Source organism: Mus musculus, chromosome 2, assembly GCF_000001635.26.
Source record: "Mus musculus strain C57BL/6J chromosome 2, GRCm38.p6 C57BL/6J".
NCBI classification, from domain to species: domain Eukaryota; kingdom Metazoa; phylum Chordata; class Mammalia; order Rodentia; family Muridae; genus Mus; species Mus musculus.
In genome coordinates, this window is record NC_000068.7 from 67,356,102 (window position 1) to 67,377,526 (window position 21,425).

General features: G+C 36.2%; 1 long non-coding RNA gene across 1 annotated transcript in view; it reads right to left on the reverse strand.

The window, feature by feature from the left end:
* Positions 1 to 21,425, reverse strand: part of Gm13599 — a 90,066-nt gene that overhangs the window by 46,465 nt on the left and 22,176 nt on the right. Inside the window, exon 2 of the long non-coding RNA XR_374609.1 lies at positions 14,447 to 14,522. This is a non-coding gene — a long non-coding RNA (predicted gene 13599). The remainder of the gene's footprint in view (positions 1 to 14,446; positions 14,523 to 21,425) is intronic.

The following is a 21,425-nucleotide window of genomic DNA, read 5'->3' on the forward strand; positions in this document are numbered from 1 at the left end:
CATTCTGAGGTAGTGTCTATCTTTTTCTCTGAGATGAGTTTCCTGTAAGCAGCAAAATGTTGGGTCTTGTTTGTGTAGCCAGTCTGTTAGTCTATGTCTTTTTATTGGGGAGTTGAGCCCATTGATATTAAGAGATATTAAGGAAAGGTAATTGTTGCTTCCCGTTATTTTTGTTGTTAAAGTTGTTGTTCTTGTGGCTGTCTTCTTTTAGGTTTCTTGAGGGATTACCTTATTGCTTTTTCTAGGATGTGGTTTCCGTCCTTGTATTGGTTGTTTTCTGTTATTATCCTTTGAAGGAATGGATTCGTGGAAAGATAATGTGTGAATTTGGTTTTGTTGTGGAATACTTTGGTTCTCCATCTATGGTAATTGAGAGTTTGGCTGGTTATAGTAGCCTGGGCTGGAATTTGTGTTCTCTTAGTGTCTGTATAACATCTGTCCAGGCTCTTCTGGCTTTCATAATCTCTGGTGAAAAATCTGGTGTAATTCTGATAGGCTTGCCTTTATATGTTACTTGACCTTTTTCCCTTACTGCTTTTAGTATTCTATCTTTATTTAGTGCATTTGTTGTTCTGATTATTATGTGTCGGGAGGAATTTCTTTTCTGGTCCAGTCTATTTGGAGATCTGTTGGCTTCTTGTTCATGGGCATCTCTTTCTTTAGGTTTGGGAAGTATTCTTCTATAATTTTTGTGAAGATATTTGCTGGTCCTTTGAGTTGAAAAATCTTCATTCTCATCTACTCCTATTATCTGTAGGTTTGGTCTTCTCATTGTGTCCTGGATTTCCTGGATGTTTTGAGTTAGGTTCTTTTTGCATTTTCCATTTTCTTTGATTGTTGTGCCGATGTTCTCTATGGAATCTTCTGCACCTGAGATTCTCTCTTCCTTCTCTTGTATTCTGTTGCTGATGTTCGCATCTATGTTTCCAGATTTCTTTTCTAGGGTTTCTATCTCCAGCATTGTCTCACTTTGGGTTTTTTTTTTATTGTGTCTACTTCCCTTTTTAGGTCTTGGATGGTTTTATTGAATTCCATCACCTGTTTGGTTGTGTTTTCCTGCAATTCTTTAAGGGATTTTTGTGCTTCCTCTTTAATATCTTCTACGTGTTTAGCAGTGTTCTCCTGTATTTCTTTAATTGAGTTATTAAAGTTCTTCTTGATGTCCTCTACCTTCATCATGAAATATGCTTTTAAATCCGGGTCTAGCTTTTCGGGTGTGTTGGGGTGCCCTGGACTGGGTGAAGTGGGAGTGCTGGGTTCTGATGATGGTGATTCGTCTTGGTTTATGTTAGTTAGATTCTTTTGTTTACCTTTCGCCATCTGGTAATCTCTGGAGTTAGTTGTTATAGTTGTCCCTGTTTAGAGATTGTTCCTCTGGTGATTCTGTTACCCTCTATCAGCAGTCCTGGGAGACTTGCTCTCTCCTCTGAGTTTCAGTGGTCAGAGCACTCTCTGCAGGCAAGCTCTCCTCTTACAGGGAAGGTGCACAGATATCTGGCGTTCGGACCCCCCTTCTGGTCCAAGATGAAGGCCCAAAACAAGACCTTTCCCAGAAGCTGTGTTGCTTTGTCCTGTCCCAGAAGCTGTTAGCTTCTGTATGCACACTCTCACCTGTGCAGACTACTTTTTGGTGGAGTCCTGGAACCAAGATGCCTCCCGCAGATCCTGATGCAAAAGCCTCGGGGCTGGGTGGACACCTGTCCTCTGGCCGGTAAGGTGGCCAGATGTCTAGAGCCCGAAAACGGTGCTACCTCAGAAGCTCTGTGGCTCCTGCCTGTCCCAGAAGCTGTTAGCTTCTGTGTCTGAAATATAAATCGTAATCTTTCACAAATTACCCATTTAATGACTAAATTTAATTTAAAATTAGCAATTAAATATATTGTTATTTAAAATGACCAGAGGAACCCAAATAGCTATTTTTTAAGCAATCAATAAAAAGAGACATTCTTATATTTTTGTGTGTTCTTGTGTTTTATTGGGAAAAGGTAATAATTGAACTGACAGAATGTTTACCTTTGCTATTCATATTGAATTCATGCAAAGCTGCTCTATGGTTAACATAATAGGTGAAATTATCTTTGATGCAACAAGTTCATCATGATGCATTTTTGTTAGATTGATTCAAAAATAGTAAATAAATACTATATGGTAGCATTCATAGATGCTTATGGTGTCTATATCATTGTATTCCGTATTTGTGCAGATTAAATTTTACTGAATGTTCATATTAACCTCGTGAGATATGTAGGCTCTCTTACTTTGCTCAACTTGTAACCAAGGCTTATAGAAATGCAGTAGTCTGCATATATAGAAAATTTCAGGATAAATGTTTCAGCAGATTTTATTTAAATTTAAAAATCTATGTGCTTTTGATATTTAGAGTCTTTAGTTATCTAGTAAGATAGAATTAGAAATAATGATGTAACAGAGAAGAAAGCAAATGGAATCAAAGTGGCATTATATGGTGCCTTGAAGTTTGAAGTATACTGAATTAACAGGACAAATATTAACCTCATGTGAAAATTCACATTAAAATATGTCACTAAGAAAGTGAATCACTATATCAAAATAAATCAGAGTCCCACACATCTTCTGCCTTATACATAATCAGGCAGATCAAGACCCTGCATACTGCAATGCAGACATATCAGGCGATGTATGTCCACTAGAGCAATAGTGACATTAATGTTATGGGGTAACTAACTACTTTCTGATTAGATTTAATGCCTTTTTCACATGAAGGATTCTGTGTCTGATATGGAAACTTTGTCTTAGTATATCTCTAAGAAAGTAGGCCCTAGGGTAGAACCTTCCTCTGTTTTACTAAACAAGTATGCTTACAAATTATGGTCTAAATGTTTATACTGAAGATCTGATCTACACTCATACTTGGACAAAGAAGCTCCCCTTTTCCGGTGGGTTACAGTAAATGGGATAGATAACTGGTCAGAGTGCTGAGTTCTCATCCCTAAGCTGTATTTACCTTTCCTTGTTCTCCTACCCCCTGCACTTATACTGAGGTTTAAGGAGGTAAGAAGAATTTAATAGTCAAGGGATGTTCAGACTGCTCTGAAATTCTCTTAATCTGGATATGACATGGTTAGCAGTCATGGACTTATAGCAGCTGTATTTACTGCCACAAGACTGCTACAAAACCAAGCCAGCCAAAAATCCAGCATAGGTGTGGTTGAGTATATCCAAGCCCCATCCAGTATGAAGGGTGTTGAAGAATATTTGATCACACTGTGAACCCGAAGATTATGTTATTTTCTGAAAAACAAAACAAAACTTATTTCTAGTTATGGTATGGTTCACCCTACGCACACACCTTTAATCCCTCTGGCTGGAATACAGACATGCCCTTAGTACACGACTTTAATCCCAAACAATGAAAGTTAAGTTGGTTTATAGAAGGAAGCACCCATGTTTGAAAGTGATGTCTAATTGAGTGACAGACAAAGTGATGAATCAGAGAAAGATTGACAGAACAGGAGAATCCCAAGAGAAGCAGGAGGAAAGGGAAGATCTTTAAGAGAGTATCCCAGTGATAAAGGGGCAAAGAGGAAGGAGGCAGTTCCACTGGGACTGTTATAGAGAGACAAGTTGCAGAGAGAGAATAAGCTAGACACAGATAAAGACAGAAAGAGCCAGAGAATGAGAATGGGTCAGAAGATTAGAACAGATTGCCAAAGTTGGTATGAGGCCAAGTAGAGCAATTCAGGAGAAATTGAGAGAATCCAGATTGGATTAGTCAATTTGGAGAGAAATTTGAGCCAGAAGAGCTGACTTGAACCAGCAAACTGGAGTTCAGAAAGCACAAGAAAGGTTTAATCTTACTCAGTAGCAAGTTTCAGAGGCTGAAAACATTCTAGGTCTAGATAAGATTGCATAGAGACTAGAAACTTACAGGACTAGGCCTAGGTTGGTAGACAGGCAGTAAGCCTCCAGATGACACTACTACAGGAGAATAAATGATAGTTTTTGAGAAGAGAAATTATGATAATGTGGCCACTAATAGAATTTCCATGCTCCAAAGATAGGCTCCATACCCATCCACATAAGGGCAACAATAACTGGACTTAGTGAGTTTTATATTTAAGTTGTGATTGTTTAGCACAATATAATTATGAGCAAAATATTTGTAATCTATATAATAAAGGTTATGTCATTGAAATCTATTATCTAGGTATGTATATCATGTTTTCACTGGGAACATTTTATACATATTTGAATATATACATAAGTACAAATTTTTCTATACAGAGAAAATGATTTTTTCCTTTCAAATAATGCATTATGCATGAATATTTTATAAGGAAATATAAGTAAAAAACAATGATTTCTCCCAGTGTGGTTTAACTAATGCAATAAAATAAAATATGTATGAAATACATAAAATTCAATTAGCAACTGTGCAATCTCTTTGTGAATTGTCTTTCTTTCATTTTCTACTTGGCAGAATGTACTACTTTTTGACATTACAGTGGCCTTCTCCTTTTATGGGCCTAGACACATTTCTTAGCTTCAGGATCCTCCTATACTCTCATGTCCATTGATATAGCATGACTATACCCCCTTTTATGACATAACCTGTTTTGTAGTATCAATCAAATACTTATATGTAATTTTTCTGTTCTTAGTGTAAGAAGTGTAGCACACACTCAACAAATCCAGTTGAGTTGTGTGACCTCTCAAGGAGGACATACTATTAGAATGAAATGAAGGTTCCATTTGCAAGTGACTTAGCCTAAGCCTACAAGGGACCATACAGGTTCTGCATAGAGAATATGTGCAATACATCCTAGAATTGTTCAAGTGTAACCTATGTGAAGCATTTTGCATGCTTTGATGTATTCTCTCATAAAATCAAAACAAGAAAATAGTAAAAGAAAAAAACCTCACACAATCACGATGCACTTAGCAAGCAAAAACACTTATTTTGACATGATTCTAAGATAATTATAGCAATTTATTTTAAACACCTTTCAAACAATCACTAATTTGAACATCCTAAATTGGAGTTATCATTTTTAATGCAGTTTTTATGTTTCTTTGAATTGTCCAGTTAGCTTTTATGCTTTATCTTTGATCTCTAAGTTGTTATCTGTCTCACATTTCAAAGCTATCAAGGGATTTGTTAATATAAAAATATATAAATGTCCTAGTATAATCATTTTTAACAGAAATTTTAAATACCTTTACATTTTTACCTTCAGTTCCGTGTTTATTGTACCCATAAGTGCAGTGCCTCTGTGCAGAGGCAAGAATGGAACTTTGGCATAAAGCTGGCATTAGGAGAAGTTGTGAGCCAACTGAGGAGAGTTCTGGAAAATGAATTTCAGTCTTTGCAAGCACCATCTCCTCAGCCCTGATAATCAGTTTTTTTTTAATGTGAAAAATTGTAAACATTCAATAATAATTATCTGACTCTTAATTTCCTAGTGAAAATGCTATTAAGAAAACAAATATTCCTGTGTAAAATGGATGTTGCTGTTTCTTGGGAGACTGTCACATACACTTACTCAGATCCAGCCTGCTGATCTACTTGCTTGCACCTGTCACCTGATTTCATTTCAGATTTTGTCATGACCTTGATGTCTTGGTAATCCCATACCAGTTCCATCCTGTTTAGTATTAGTACCTCATCAATATGCCATACCCCTTACAAACAAGTGACTTTATGATAAACCTATTAGAATTAGAGGCATCACTGAGGAATAATACATTAAATTTAAGGAAGTCTTTATATGTATAACTCAAATCTCTAGGAGTTCATAAGCATGAACTATTTTGACAATAACACCACCCTAACTAAAAATTCCACCTTCTTTTTTTAAAATCCTGAATGTAAATAATGTTCTCATTGTTAATCAGGAAAATACATACAATCCTCAATAAAAACATCTTTAGTTTAGTACTTCATTTTTGGATGTCAAAACAAGTCGAGTTTTTGATTATGTACTTCAATGTAGAATTGTTAACATCTTTTCCTCAGTATGAGTTGGTATTTGACTAGATAATAAAAACCTCTGTTTTTCTCAGGAATATATGTGTTAAACTCTAGAGGACTTTGCCATTTGAGACAGACACAGGTAATAGAGGAGAAAACTCTTTAGAGCTATCTAAATCAGAATTTGTATCTGGCTTCATCATCATCTAGAAAGGTTAACATGGGCAAGTAGTTAATTTCTCTGGTATGACTCTGTGTCTAGTGTCCTGAGTCCTTAAAGTGGATTTTAAGATTACATGAGAAATGCATGAGACATTCAGGTAAGGGTAGTCTCCTTTACACCCAAATTCAGGATTTTTCAGTCTTTTCAACTATCTGCTTTTAGTAATATTCTTATCTTTAAAAAAGTTAAAAAATTCAGAATCCTTTCATTTGTTCAGTAATGGATATTTTCCTCATAAAATTTGTTGTTTCAATATTTTTAGATGTAGAATTTAAAAATAAATCAATGTTTCAATATTCTGTGTTTTATTTCATTATTTTAAAAGAAAATTTGATCAGATATCCTAAATTCTGATATTTAGTATTACAATTAAATGTCTTGTCCAAGAAATTGCCTCAGACTCTTTTTACTGTGTGTCATGGTAGGACTGAACTTAGAACTTTGAACATGATAATCAAATATTATATTACTGAATTATACTTGATTCTACAGACGTCTCATTTGAAGAGTTTAAAAATTACCAGCTTTAAATGGGTCACAGATGAATTATCACCAAATTCTGGCCAGTGTGTGTGTTTATGTGTGTGTGTATGTATGTGTGTGTGTGTGTGTGTGTGTGTGTGTGTGTATGCGTGCACGCTTGTTTGTGTACAGGGGTTTGTGTGCCTAGTATAAATTATGTTAGTTGTTTTTGTAAAGCTAGTAGATACGTGTAGTAGTTTGAATAAGAATGGTCCCTGCAGGCCCATATACTTGAATGCTTGGTGATTAGGGAGTAGAACTGCTTAACAGGGAGGAGGTGTGGCCTTGTTGGAGTATGTCAGCCTTGTTGGATGAAGTCTATCACTTGGGGTGGGATTTGAGTCTTCAAATGCTCAAGAGGTTGTGTCTCACTCTAATCCTACTGCCTATGGATCCAGATGTAGACCTCTTTGCGCCTTCTCCAGGCACATGTCTGCCTATATGCAGCCATGCTTCCTGCCACTGGTGAGGGACTAAACCTCTGAAACTGAAAACAAACCCCAATTAAGTGATTTTCTTTAAAAGAGTTGCTGTGGCTATCTTCACAACAATCAAACACTGAGGCAGAACTGGGTACCAGGGAATGGGGTATTATTTTAACAGACCTGACCATTCTTCTTTTCGGCAGAATGTGGACTTTGGGACTTTGGATGAGGAAAGCAGTTGAAATACTCTAAGTGGGGATGAATTGGTCATCCTCGTTAGGAGCAGGAGAGCCAGTGGTGCTGAGAGTAATGTACAGTCCAGTTCAAGAGGTTTTAGAGAGGAAGAATCGTAGTAAGTGTCCTAGAGATTGTTCTTGTGACATTTTGGTGAAGAATGTAACTGAGTTTTGCCCTTGTCCAAAAAGTCTATCTAAAGCTAAATTGAAAAGTTTTGGATTAATAGCCTTGACAGAGAAGATTTTGAAATACTGAACACAGTTATTAGTGTTCAGTATTATACATATCTATAATAAAAAGGAGCAAGTTTAGCAAGGGAAAATACAAAATATACTATTTGGAGACAAAGGGATACGAGGATGCATAATGGAGCTAAGTCCTGTGCTCAAACAGATAAATAGATTAATGAGAAACCCAATATTAAATAGAATAATGGAGTGTTGCCAATCATGACTTCCAATATGTAAAAAAGAACTTTGTAAAAAAGGATGTAGAACTCTCGACTTCTGCAGTAGCACCATGTGTGGCTGGAGGCTGCCATGCTCTCTTCCATGATAGAAATGTTCTAAATCTCTGAAACTCTAAGCAAGTCCCAATTAAATACATTTCATAATATCTGTCTTGGTCATGGTGCCTTTTCACAGCAATGAACACTAACACAATAGGACACAATCTGCTTGCTTAGTGATAAAGCAATATTGTTACTATATCGAAGAGGGGCAGCCATTAAAATAATGAAGTTAGAAGTGTAGAAAGCAAGAGGAAAACAAAACAGGAAAATTAAGGAGATGAATAAACAGAGCAGGAGAAGCAGATAGAGAGAGAGGGAGGAGAAAGACAGAAGAGGGAAATTTGGGAGGAAAGAAGGAAGGGCAAAGAAAGAAACATGGCATTAAAACCTCAATGTCTACTTAATAAACCTTTCAAATTAGACTACAAGTTGTCAAAAAAAAAAAAAAAAAAAAAAAAAAAAAAAGGTTTGCCAGGACATTTTGCTTCTTGGTGACTGAGAAATTACACATTCTCTGATCATTCTTAATATTTTAATTTAAATCCCAAAATAATGTAAAAAAGATATTTGAAAATTCTGTTCTCACTCAGAGAGACCTTATCCTTTTGGATGTATGATGAATGTTTGCTTCCCCTTCTATAGAACAGGCAACATTTACTGGCATCTTCTCAAAAGGAAAGAAGCAGGCAGTCCTACCACGTAGCCCTAAAGACATATTGAGCATGATGTCATGAGAGTGTGCAGCAGATGTACGGAACAGTGATAGAGAACAGTTGCTCATTACCATAGCTCCTGGTTTTATTAGTAGGAACAATTTTGCTGTATTATGTGTTTCAGTAACAGCTAAAAGTTAATGTGTCCTTCCCAAGGAAATTAAGGTGATTTACTTGGCATCAAAGCAATGTTTTTGTTAGCTTAACTTCAACCTTTGAAGTTAGAACTAGAGTGAGATCTTAGTCTCTGCAGACCACAGTGGGCTCTGGTTGGTTGATTCTGTAGGTTTTCTTGAGTTGTCCTTGATCATTTTGGCTCCCGCAACCTTTCCACTTCCTCTTCTGCTGGATTCCCCAGCTCTGCCTCATATTTGGCTGTAGGTCTCTGCATCTGTTTCTGTTCCTGCTAATGGCAATTAGACTAAATGCCAATGTGTAGTGTAGCACAATATCTTTAGGAATCATTTCACTGACTATTTTGTTTCCTTGGCATTCATGTTTGGTTCTGTCAAGAGTCTCTTGGCTATCCAGTCCCTGGTCCTAACCTTCCTTGCAGTTTCAGGTGTAGACATCATCTCATGGCATCAGTATCAAATTGAACCAAATTGGGTTGGCATCAAATTGGTTGGTTACTCCCATTATTTCTGTGTCACCTTTACCCCCACATGTCATACAGAAAGGACAAATTGTAGGTAGAAAGTTTCCCCCCCCCCTCAGGGTTGGTGTCCCAATCTGTCCAACGGAAGTCATGCCTGATTACAGGAGATGGCCAGTTCAGGTTCAGTTTTCGCTATTGATAGAAGTCTTAGCTCAGGTTACCCAATAGATTCCTGAGAATGTCCATTGCCTAGGTTTCTAGCTCATCCTAGAGATGTTCCCATCCCACAATCCCATTGTCTCTCCCAGTACTCCTTCCATCTGTCCTCATTCTAGCTCATCCCTCCTGTTCCCATCTCTACACCCTCTCCCACACAACCTACTCCCTCCATTACCTCCAATGTCTAATCTATTTCTCCTTCTCAGTGAGATTCAAGCACCCCATATTAGGATCTCCTTGTTACGTAGCTTCTCTGGGTCTGTAACATGGTTACCCTGTACTTTATGGCTAGTGCTTACAAGTAAGTAGATACCATGTTTGATGATCTGGGTCTGGATTACCTTACTCAGGATGTCATTGTTTTTAATGGCTGAGTAATAGTCCGTTGTCTGAATGCACCATATTCTTTATCCATTCTTTGGTTGAAGGACATCTAGGTTGTTTACAGTTTCTGGATATTACAAATAGAGGTCCTATGAACATAGTTGAATAAGTATACTTGTGGTATGATGCAGCATCCTTTTGTTACATACTCAGGAGTGGCATAGCTGGATCTTGAGGTAGATTTGTTCCCAATGTATTGAGAAATCACCAGATTGATTTTTCAAAGTGGCACTCCCACAAGCAATAGGGGAGTGTTCCCCTTGCCTACATTCTTGTCAGCATGAGCTGTCTGTCACTTGAGGTTTTGTTCTTAGCCATTCTGACAGGTATAAAGATGGAATCCCAGAGTTGTTTTGATTTGTACTTTCCTCATGACTAAGAATGTTGAACATTTCTTTAAGTGCTTTTTCAGCCATTAGAGGTTCCTTTTTTGAGAATCCTGTTTTCATCTGTACCCTATTTTTAATTGAGTTATTTGGTTTACTGACGTCTACTTTCTTGAGTTATTTATATATTTTGGATGACACACCTCAGTCAAATTTGGAGTTGGTAAAAAAAATATTTTCCCATTCTATAGACTGCCATAGAAGCTTTTCACTTTCATGAGGTCCCATTTATTAATTGCTCATCATAGTGCCTGAGCTGTTGGTATTCTGTCTTTTCAGGAAGTTGTCTCCTGTGTCAGTGTGTTCAAGCCTTATCCTCCACTTTTACTCTATCAAGTTCTGTGCATCTACTTGTATGATGAGGTCTTTGATCCACTTGGACTTCAGTTTTGTCCAGGGTGATAGATATGGATCTATTTGTATTCTTCTACAGGCTGATATCCAGTTAAACAATCACTATTTGTTGAAGATGCTTTCTTTTTACCATTGCACATTTCTGGCTTCCTTATAAAAAACAGATGTACATAGATGTGTGGATTTACCTCTGGATCTTCAGTTTTATTCCATTCATCAACCTGCCTGTTTTTATGTCAATACAATGCAATTTTTATTACTATTGCTCTGTGGTACAGTTTCAAAGGAGGGATGGTGATACATCCATAAATTCTTTTATTATACATGATTATTTTAGCTATCCTGGGGATTTTTTTGTTTGTTTTTCTATATGACTCTGAGTATTGATCTTTAAAGGTCTTTAAAGAATTGTGTTGAAACATGGTGAACTGGTGTGAATTGCACTGAATCTGTAGATTGTTTTTGGTAAGACAGCCATGTTTACTATGTTAATCATACCAGTCCATAAGCATAGGACATATTTCCATCTTCTGATATGTTCTCCAATTTCTTTCTTCAGAGACTTGAAGTAATTGTCATACAGATATTTTACTTGCTTTGTTAGTGTTACACCAAGATATTTTATATATTTTGTGGCTATGATGAAAGGTGTCATTTCCCTGATTTCTTTCTCAGCCTGTTTATTGTTTTTATATAGGAAGGTTTTTAAAATTTATTTTGTACCCAGCAACTTTGCTGAAGGTGTTTATCAGCTATAGGACTATAATTTTGGGGGTCATTTCTGTGTACTATCATGTCATCTGGAAAGAGTGGTATGTTGACTTCTTCCTTTGCAATTTGTACCCCCTTGATCTCTTTTAGTTTTCTTGTTGCTTTACCTAAAATTTCAAGTACTATATTGAATAGATATAAAAGAGTAGACATCCTTATCTTGTGCCTGATTTTAATGGAATTGCTTTATGTTTTTCTCCATATAACTTGATGTTCGCTATTGGTTTACTGTATATTGCTTTTATTGTGTTTAGGTATGTGCCTTGTATCCCTGATCTTTCCAAGAATTTTATCAATAAGTTCTTTTATTGTACATAACTAAAGAGGTGTTAGGATTTTGTCACAGGCTTTTTCAGCATTTAATGAGATGATCACAGTTTTTAGTTTTAGTTTGTTTATATTGTTTATATATATTGACAGAGTTTCATAGGATAAGCAATCTCCCAACAAGTAGGGATGAAACCTACATGGTATTTGATCTTTTTTAAATGTGTTCTAGGATGTTTTATGAATATTTTATTGAGCATTTTCTATCAATATTCATGAAGAGAATTTGTCTGAAATTCTCTTTGTTAAATCTTTGTGTAGTTACATATCAGGGTGGCCTCATAGAATGAGCTTAGCAATGTTCCTTCTATTTCTACTTTATGGAATGATTTGAGAAGAATTTGTATTAGCTCTTCTTTGAAAGCCTGAAAGAATTCTGTGCTAAAACTACCTGGACCCTAGGTGTTGTTGATGATGTTGCTGTTGTTGTTTTTGTTGGGAGACATTTATCGACTATACTGGAATGACCTATGCCCTCTGCACATATGTTACAGTTGTGTAGCTTGATTCTTTTGGCGACTTATAACAGTGGGAGCAGGAGCTGTCTGTGAATCTGTTACCTGCCTTTGGGACCCTTTCCTCCCACTGGTTTGCTTTGTTTACCCTTAATAGAATCAGGGGTGCCTATTCTTATTCAAGCTTGATATGCCATGGCTAGTGGATATCCATCCTGGCAAGACTTTTTCTAAAGAGAAATAGAGGAGGAAGGGAGGAGAGAGAAGAGAGAAGAGAGAGAGATGAGAAAGAGAGAGAAAGAGAGAGAGAAAGAAAGAGGGAGGGAGGAGAGAGAGAGAGAGAGAGAGAGAGAGAGAGAGAGACTGGAGAAGAGCAGGGAGAGGAAATTGTGGTCAAGATGTAAAATAAATAAAATTAAAGAATGAGAGAAGTGAATAAATTGTCTTGAACAGCATGACAATTTTTCAGTAAACATTGGATGTCAATTATATTCAAGTGAAAACTCTAAAAGAGAAAAACACTACACTTGCAAAATGGATGAAGAAATTAAACAGGCAGCAAATTCACCTGAAAGCAAATGGAGACTAGAAAGAAGTTTTTATTTAAAGTAAGCAAGATCATTGTCCTCTTCTTTAATTATTATCAGAAGCTGTCAAATGCTGGTTCTTTGCTTCTTCATGGTACCTTATTAGACTTTAGGTTAAGGGCTCTGTGAACGTTTGTTACAAGTGTAAATTTTGGAAATTAAGTTTGAAGGAAAGGTCTTCACTGTTCATCATCATTGAATCTACATCTATTTGTAAAAGGAAGAGAACTGAGAAAAATGCTTTGTGGTGCCAGATAATAGTCACTGTGATTATTGGCTTATTTTTATGTCATTTTTACCATAGTATTTAGGTGATCTTTGTCAGATTGCTGTTAAAAGCTGATACTTGAAATAATTTTTATAGAAGCGTGTGCTTTTCTGGTATTATGGTAATTATCACTCTTTCTTGTTGTTTATATTGAATGATTTATCCTGCAAACAATTTTTCCAGTGGCTATTACAAGACAGCTGTTAGTCCAGACACCGAAAACAAAACTGGAAAATTAAGGCTAAATTCACACTCTCTTTAACAGCTGACATTTAAGGAGCGCGATGTAAACTGAATAAAAACACAAACAGTGGTCCAGAAGTGTCACAAAGAAGACCGCAGATTGCAAAGGGCTTAAGAGCTGCCTAGCTTGGTAGATGGTGGTGAATGTAAAGGGCATGTCCTAGAAATATCAAGCCTGTACCCAAGAACATGTTTCTAAAGTTGAGAAGGGGTAGGTCAAGTGGACAACTGGGGAGAGAGAGGTTCAGCCACAGACAATAGCAAATACCAAGGTGTGGAGAGAGGAATGTGTTCTGAGTATCAGAGACATAGAGCTCTTATGGTCGCTCTAGACCTGCTCTTTGGCTTCCAGTGGAACATGAACCTGTGAACTATTGTGAGCAGAAAAGTAGCAATGTTTTGGTTTTTGGCTATAGTGCTAGTTACTTTTCTTCTCATGGTGGCTAAATACATGACAAAAACACCTTAAGGACAGAAAGGTTCATTTGGAATATTCCAGGATATAGTCCAGCAGGGTAGGAAGCATGGTGGGAGGAGCCAGAGGCATCTCACAGTGCATCCTCCATCGGGTAGCAGGGAGAGAAGACTGCTACAATGCAGGCAATTTTTTTTCTTCTTATTTACTCTGCTACCCACCCAATTGAATGATACTGGCTACCTTTTTCGGTGACACTTTTCACTTCCATTAACCCAGACTAAAAACTCCCTCATAGACATGCCCAGAGGTTAGTTTCCATGGAGATCTAAATCCACTCAAATTGACAAGGAAGATTAGCTATCATAGCTGGCCAATTGAAAATGGATTGTAGTTTGTTCAGGAACAATTACAGCAATCCAATTATGAGACTATTACTACAATGTAGGCAAAATAAGACTCAGACTCAGGTTTAGACAAAATTGGAAATCAGGGAAAGCATAAGGAAGAAGTTATATTTTAGATATTTGTTTGCTGTAATAGTGGCCATGTTTATTTAGACAAGCTCTAAAGATTATATATATATGGACTATAAAGGAAATCATAGCATGAAGCTAGTAGACACTCAGCAGGCAGCAATAAATTTTAGAGAGCAGCCTCGAAGAGAAAATTTCAGCCTTAAAACAGGACATCAGCACTGCTTTAGGCTAGCAACAACTTGTGGATACCATTAAATTAACAAATATTGTGATGGACTACCAGGAATGGGGATAAGAAGTTACTGCCAGAGGCTCAATGGTAAGAATCTAATGGGTGATGCACACAGTGAAGTAGAATACTAGAGATGGAGACTCATACCTGTCAGCTTGGACCACAGGGAAATTTGGCTTCCTCATCCCTGGAAGGAAGTGGGGAGGGAACACAGCAATTTCATCTAGGATATAGAAAAATAAATAAAAATAAACATATGTATTAAAGAACAATTTATGAATAGTAATTTATCCTTTGTTCAGAAACTTAGAGAAAAATATTTTTTCTATTAATTAGAATTTTCAAACACAATATTTTTATCCACTAAAAAAATTTTTGAAGAGAAATGTGGCATTTCAATGATCATATTTCTTTTATTTAATCTTAATTTACTTAAGATCTCAGCAAACATGGCATTAAATTCATTTTATGCCCAAGGAAAATATAATTTTAAAATATATTAGATATGACCATTTTGATGGGTCTACACTTATTTTTACTTTGTATTTATGTGCATGTGTGTATATCTGTGTCTGTATGTAACATCTGTGTGCCAGTGCCCACAGAGAATAAGAAAGGGACCACAGATGCGAGGATAAGAAAAGGAAACAGACCTCCTATAGTTGGAGTTATAGACATATGTGTGCTGCTCAGTGCTGATATTTGTCCTGTGGTAAATCAGCAAGTACTCTTTTGATGAATTTCAACAACCTCGATTTGTATGTAAGATTTAATAATTGCTTATTAATAATTGAGGAAATTAAAATGATATGAGATTGGCTTCTTACCTACTATTTATTAGTTAGTTGGTTTGATAAAGTACATTGGGGTTTTAATAGGTAAAGGAGATTAGTACCAATCCAAGAGTCCGGCTTCTCCAGAGACAGGATTGCCTCAGTGAACACAATCTGCCTTTTACGTTCATACAGAAGGGAAATACTAAAATTTGTATACTAATTAATCATTATCACCTACGCCATTTAATGTTGGAAATGCAGAAAGAAAACAGAAATCTTGATGTTTTACAGCTAAGGAAATGGAGAAGCATACTGCATCTATCAGTGAGATTTCACTTTCAATTAGAGAAAAGGATTGCTTTAGTGAGAGACAATTTTTCAAAGAATTAGATGGAGAACAATCGAGGAAAATACTGATTTTCCTCCTCTGAACTACACACACACACAGATACACACACACACACACACACACACACCTGCACACATACACACACACACACAGACACAGACACACATGCATATATTGAACTAGAAAATTAAATAAAATAATTTGACAAATTCTGTTTCAGTGATCCTTGAATTATCGTGGTGTCTCAGAAGAGGAAATATGGTGGAAGGAAATACTGGAATCATGCAGTTTTAATAATTAAGTTGTGTATTTAAACCAATTAAATTATGTAGGTAAATTTAATAATCTGAATATTTTAACTTTATAATGTTTTAACAATAACACAGAGATCAACCTTGAAAATAAAAATCACTTATATCTTGCATTACCTAATATCCAGCCAATATTTAATTTTGTGTAAAAATAAATCAGTATATGTACCTCATTAGTATGCGATTTTAATTTAATCTTTAATAAAAGGTATATATATGACAAGTTTTAAAGCAAATTTATTATTGATTTGTTATTTTTTAAAAAGTAACTTATGCACTATATAGAAAAATATTTCAGTGGAATCAACCACATTTCTCCTAACAGAGACTTTGAAATGTTTCCTTTGGAAAGACTAAAATCAATTTTCTATGTTACGCCCAGAATGAAATTTTACATGCTGGTGTTAAATGCTAAGCCAAGCATAGCAATATTAATTCAGTCACATACCTCTATGGGTAGACTCTGACACTCATATTTTATCCCAGAACATTCTAGAGTCATCCCATGACTAGTCATGTCTTCTCTTTATACGACTTAACCCTGTTCACTGGGTTCTGTGTGTTCACAAAACCTTAATCTGCATTACTTGTTTGTTCATACTTCAGGCACATTAATTATGTTCATGGAAATATTTTATATCCCTTTGCTAGCCAAATCTTATCTTACAGGCTTGGGGGTTTGTTTGTTTGCTTGTTTGTTGTTTTTTGTTGTTTTTTTTTTAATTTTTGCAAAATAAGAGTTCATGCACATACACCACAATAGATACACATGCCAGAAAAGATCTGAGTTTTCTCGTGCATTTAATATATTCTCACTTTCCCTACTATACTTTAACCTGTAATAGTTATGAGACATGATCATCTCCCTTGTACATGGAATATTAATCTTCAGTAATCTTTGGGAAATAAATGGGTAAAATAATGATCTGGTGAAAGTGAAATTGTAGCCATTGAAGAATAATCACCAAACTCAGTATGTCAGCAAGACTCACTTAGGAAGAAGTTAGCATATTCTCAGAAAGCAATCTCCTACACTCTGAGACTATTATCTCAGGTCTGAAAGTCTTACTCTAGAGGGCAATGTCCTATGGATATTTGAGGCAACTATCTCATGCTTTCTTGCTAGTGTTCATTCATTGCTCACTAAGATGTATATCAAACTTCAGAATGTAAATAACCACATATCATCTATTAATTACTCTTTACTATAATAATCTATGTGCTGTGCTAAAACAATGATCACAAGGGACAGTCGCGTGAGTACATTTCCTAGAGATAATTACCCTACTTCAGTAGGTTGCAAAAGCTGTGTTTGTGTACATCTAATTGCTGTACAGAATACAATACAAATATATGTACACATGAGGATTGGAATTTAAAAAGTCAAGTATTTCTACAGATTCTTTTTTAAGGTATAGTCTTATTATGTTTCACAAGGTCACCCAGAGCATTTTTTAAGTAACCCTTTGCATTGTCTGTTACTGATTTATTTATGCCAAGATTCCACAAAGGCTCACACATCAAATAGACGCTGTGAATAGTTTGATTTTTAAGGAAAGCTTTATATTTATTGGACAATAGCATAGCTATTCCAATTTAATAATGCATCATTTAAAGATATTTTTACTTCACAACTAAAGGTGTTAGTACTTAAGAAAAAAGACGCAATGGCTGGAAAAGCACAAAATGTCTCATAACCTAACCTTCACAATAGAATTTTACTCGTTTCTGGGATGCAAACTACAAATGCACACTGAAGTCTAGTGCAGTTCAGAATTGCTGCCTTTATGTTGGCTAAGAAGCAATTTTGTTCACACCGTCTCTGCATTGATATCAAATTCCATCCTAGTGGGCAGAACAAATAATCCCTCAATGCCATTATAAGGAGAATTGAATTTTTCTCACCTCTAACTCTAGCTCCAAAGAGCCCTGTGCCCCTCTCCTGGTCTCCTTAAGGATTTGTACTCAAACACACACATACCTACACATGAACTGAAAAAAGAAAGTAGGAAAGAAAGAAAGAAAGAAAGAAAGAAAGAAAGAAAGGAAGGAAGGAAGGAAGGAAGGAAGGAAGGAAGAAAGAAAGAAAGAAAGAAAGAAAGAAAGAAAGAGAGAAAAAAAGAAAAGAAAAGAAAAGAAAAGAAAGAGAGAGAGAAAAAGAAAGAAAAGAAAAGAAAAGAAAAGAAAAGAAAAGAAAAGAAAAGAAAAGAAAAGAAAAGAAAAGAAGAAAAGGTATTTTCTGAATCCACTGTAGTAACTTTGGGGACCACACTTTTAAGCCAAACAACTCTTACTCAATTTATCTAATTTGCTTCTTTTGCTTCTTATACCCAACCGGAAACAGAATTGAAGACTAACTCCAAGGAATACTCATCTGGTGAATCTCATACCCTGGCATATCCTTACTACTCTACCACAGTCTAACATTATACACTATATAACACTATAAAAGTAGACAGGATGCCAGAATTTATATACATGTATAATTAAAGAACTATTATTCATCAACTTCGACGTATGTTTAAACAGCTTAGTTTTAAAATATTCTTTTAGAAAGATTAAATTCTTTAGAATTTTTTTGGTCACCAATTCTTATCAAACTACACAAAAATCCTAAAGGTTTTACCTGAATGGTAAATTGCATAACCATGGCTTTGGGGATGATGAGACGCATGTAATAGTTTTGCCTATATGGGATGACTATACTGAGCATATACTCTATCTGGTACTGCCAAAGTCTCTCCCGTAGAACTAGCATAGTAGACTAGCAGTTCCCCTAAGGAGGATACTACCTGTGCCATTAAGCATATTCTTTTAGCAATTACAGTCTGTAATCACTCTCCTGGGACTTGCCATATGTTGGGTTGAATTGTCATTCTTTCTGGCTTAAAAGAAAGTGAGTGTCTTGCCTGAAGTGAATGCTCAGAAAATGAGGACCTGGATGCCTTACAGGGTCCATGCCTGTTACTCTAATGTGGATTCTCCTTCCCTCTCTTTCCATCACTAGCAATCCTGAAATCTCTGGGAAAAAGTCGAATTTTAGCACAGCACTACATTGATTGACAGGAGACATATAGTTGGAAAGCATTGGGTGGAACCCTATTTTCTAGGGTCAGATTTGGAAAAGGATTGTTTTTTCCCTTCTTAACTTTACTGTGGCTTTTCGCATGTAACCTCAAAATTGCATAAATAGTAAGAAAAACACAACCTCTTGAACACTTAGAGGTGTTAAGTTTACAAAGTTCAGATTCATCACCTTGTAGAAGAGCAGGCAGAAAGTAAGAGCCAGAGCAGTTGGAAGACACCACGAAAACAAGGCTTTCTAAATCAACCTGAACAAAGCTCATAAACACACAGACTGAAGTGTTGTTTCTGCTATACCCTGAAGTAGTCAGTTGTGGAAAGAACAAGTTCAGAGTGATGATATACACATTTTAAACAAAATTAAGGTATAAGATGATATATAAAATATAATCTTATGTATATTAATTGAATGGTACACATGTGTCAATGTTAACTGAGTCAGTGCAAACAATGAGATCCTGTTTGTAAATTTTGTTCTGGAAGGAAGACCTGTCAATCACACATTTCCTTCATCGTACTTTTTAAAATAATACCTGAAAACTTTGTGGTACGATTAAAGTCATTTTAACCAAAAGTTCAAGATGTTTCAAGATTTTTCAGAAGCAAATCGTATGAGCCACAGGTACTTCATTTATTCACTTGAGATTGCCATATTAAACATCTACAAAGTGTCGACAATTCCACTTGAGTTTTGCTTGCAAAGGAAGTGTGGAGTTAGTGTCAGGGTCATCTTACAGGGGACAGCTAAGGAAGAAGACACTGGACACTTCTGAGGAGTTGAAGTCATGTTCTTCTGACTGACATGATTCCAGCCCCAGTATCTGTAAGTGGCTGTCACTGAAGCGCTGAATTAACAGGATAGGCAAGTAAAAAGCTGATGGAAAAGGAATCTGTTTGAACATTAGTGATGATTACCTGTGGCACCAATTCATAGCCAAAGGAAAACCAGAAAGGCAGACTTTCACAATATAGATTAAATAAATGCACCAAGCTGTGCAAAGTGCAGATTTTGGCACATAGTATCAGTTATCCAAGCTTAGCCACCTCATTGCATTAAAAAACAAACAACAAGACAACAACAAGAGATTGAGATTATGGTTTTAAAGTTTTCTCCTTTTCTTTAGCCATCAAAATACACCTTTATATGGAAGCATTCCAGGCCCTTTCTGTCAGAAAATACTTGCAGAAACATGCAAATTGTCATTAATATAAGCAACTTAACATAAACTTGAACTTTGTAGATAATCAATTTTTGGAACATTGAGGATTTCTATTTGAGCACATTTTATGTGAAAGCTGAACTTCCTAAACTGCTAACAAATATTTTTACTGAGTCCTGCTGTGAATGTGGCATGTAAAATGTTTACTATGCATTGTTTTCAAATAGAATAAAATTGCAATGTACACTCTCCTTTAGTCTTCATAAAAGCACCATCAGGAGAAGAGTGGAAAAGCTGGGGCTGGTGTGATAGTTCAGTTGATAAAATGCCTGCCTTGAAAACAGGATGGCCTGAGTTCGATCCCTAGGACCCATTTCAGGAAAGCAGGATACAGCGGTGTGTGTCCATAACTCCAGAGAGGCGGAGGCTGAGAAACAGATTTCTAAGACTAGCTGGTCAACCTCCTTGAGGTCAACTCCAAGACAATGAAATCAGACAAATAAGGTAGACAGCCTGAGGAACAATAGCTAGGTTATTCTCTTGCCTCTGCACGCACATGCACAAATGCGCATGCATGCTCACACATACACATGAAACTGGACATACACCAACACCAGGTACAGAGAACATGTTGAATGAACACTGTTTAGTGCAGACATTACTACAGTCATATCAGACCATGTCACGTTGGCTCTGAATCATGATCCCCTGTAGGATATAGCAACTCCACAGCTAATAGACTTCTAGTTCTCTCACTAGTCGGTTTCCAAATGAATTGTTATTTTTTCTTTTGAAAATTGGTCTTGTTCTATCTCTTCTAAATTACCTTATCAAAATTTATTTTCCTATACCTTTCCAGTCAGCCAAAATAGTAATTCCTGTAAAACAAAGAAGAGAAACCTTTCCGAATTTAGCTACCGTTATTACTTACAAGACTATCTTTGCTAATTGGTATTATTGCTTATACATAACGATGTTTCCTTCTTCTTCAACAGGTTTTGATATATTCACCTTATTCCAAAATAAAAATCATTAGAAATGAGTTTTAAAGAGAAAATCGTCCATTATGAATAGAATTGTCTCAGGTGTTTGAGTTTGGTTTGTTTTTTCATTGTTGATGGTCTTCAAATTGAGCTCCCTAAATTCTCACCGTAACATCATTCTTTCTTGCCCATGCTAACTTTCCCTCTAATCCTAGAAATGTAGACAGTCATGGCTGCTTCCAGCAGAGATGCTTTCCTCCTGCTCCTGATTACTCGGTTAGTGCTGTGACACTGCTCTGGGCCGTAGGAAGTTTTTAATTGACCAGATGTCACTACAGAGAAGAAAACCAGATATCACTTGTAATTCTGTCCAGCAGAAGCCTTTTATTAAGTGTTTATACCTAAGGAAATACAGAAATCTGGTTGTCAGAAAATGCCAGCTGAATGGAGTCAAACAAGGACT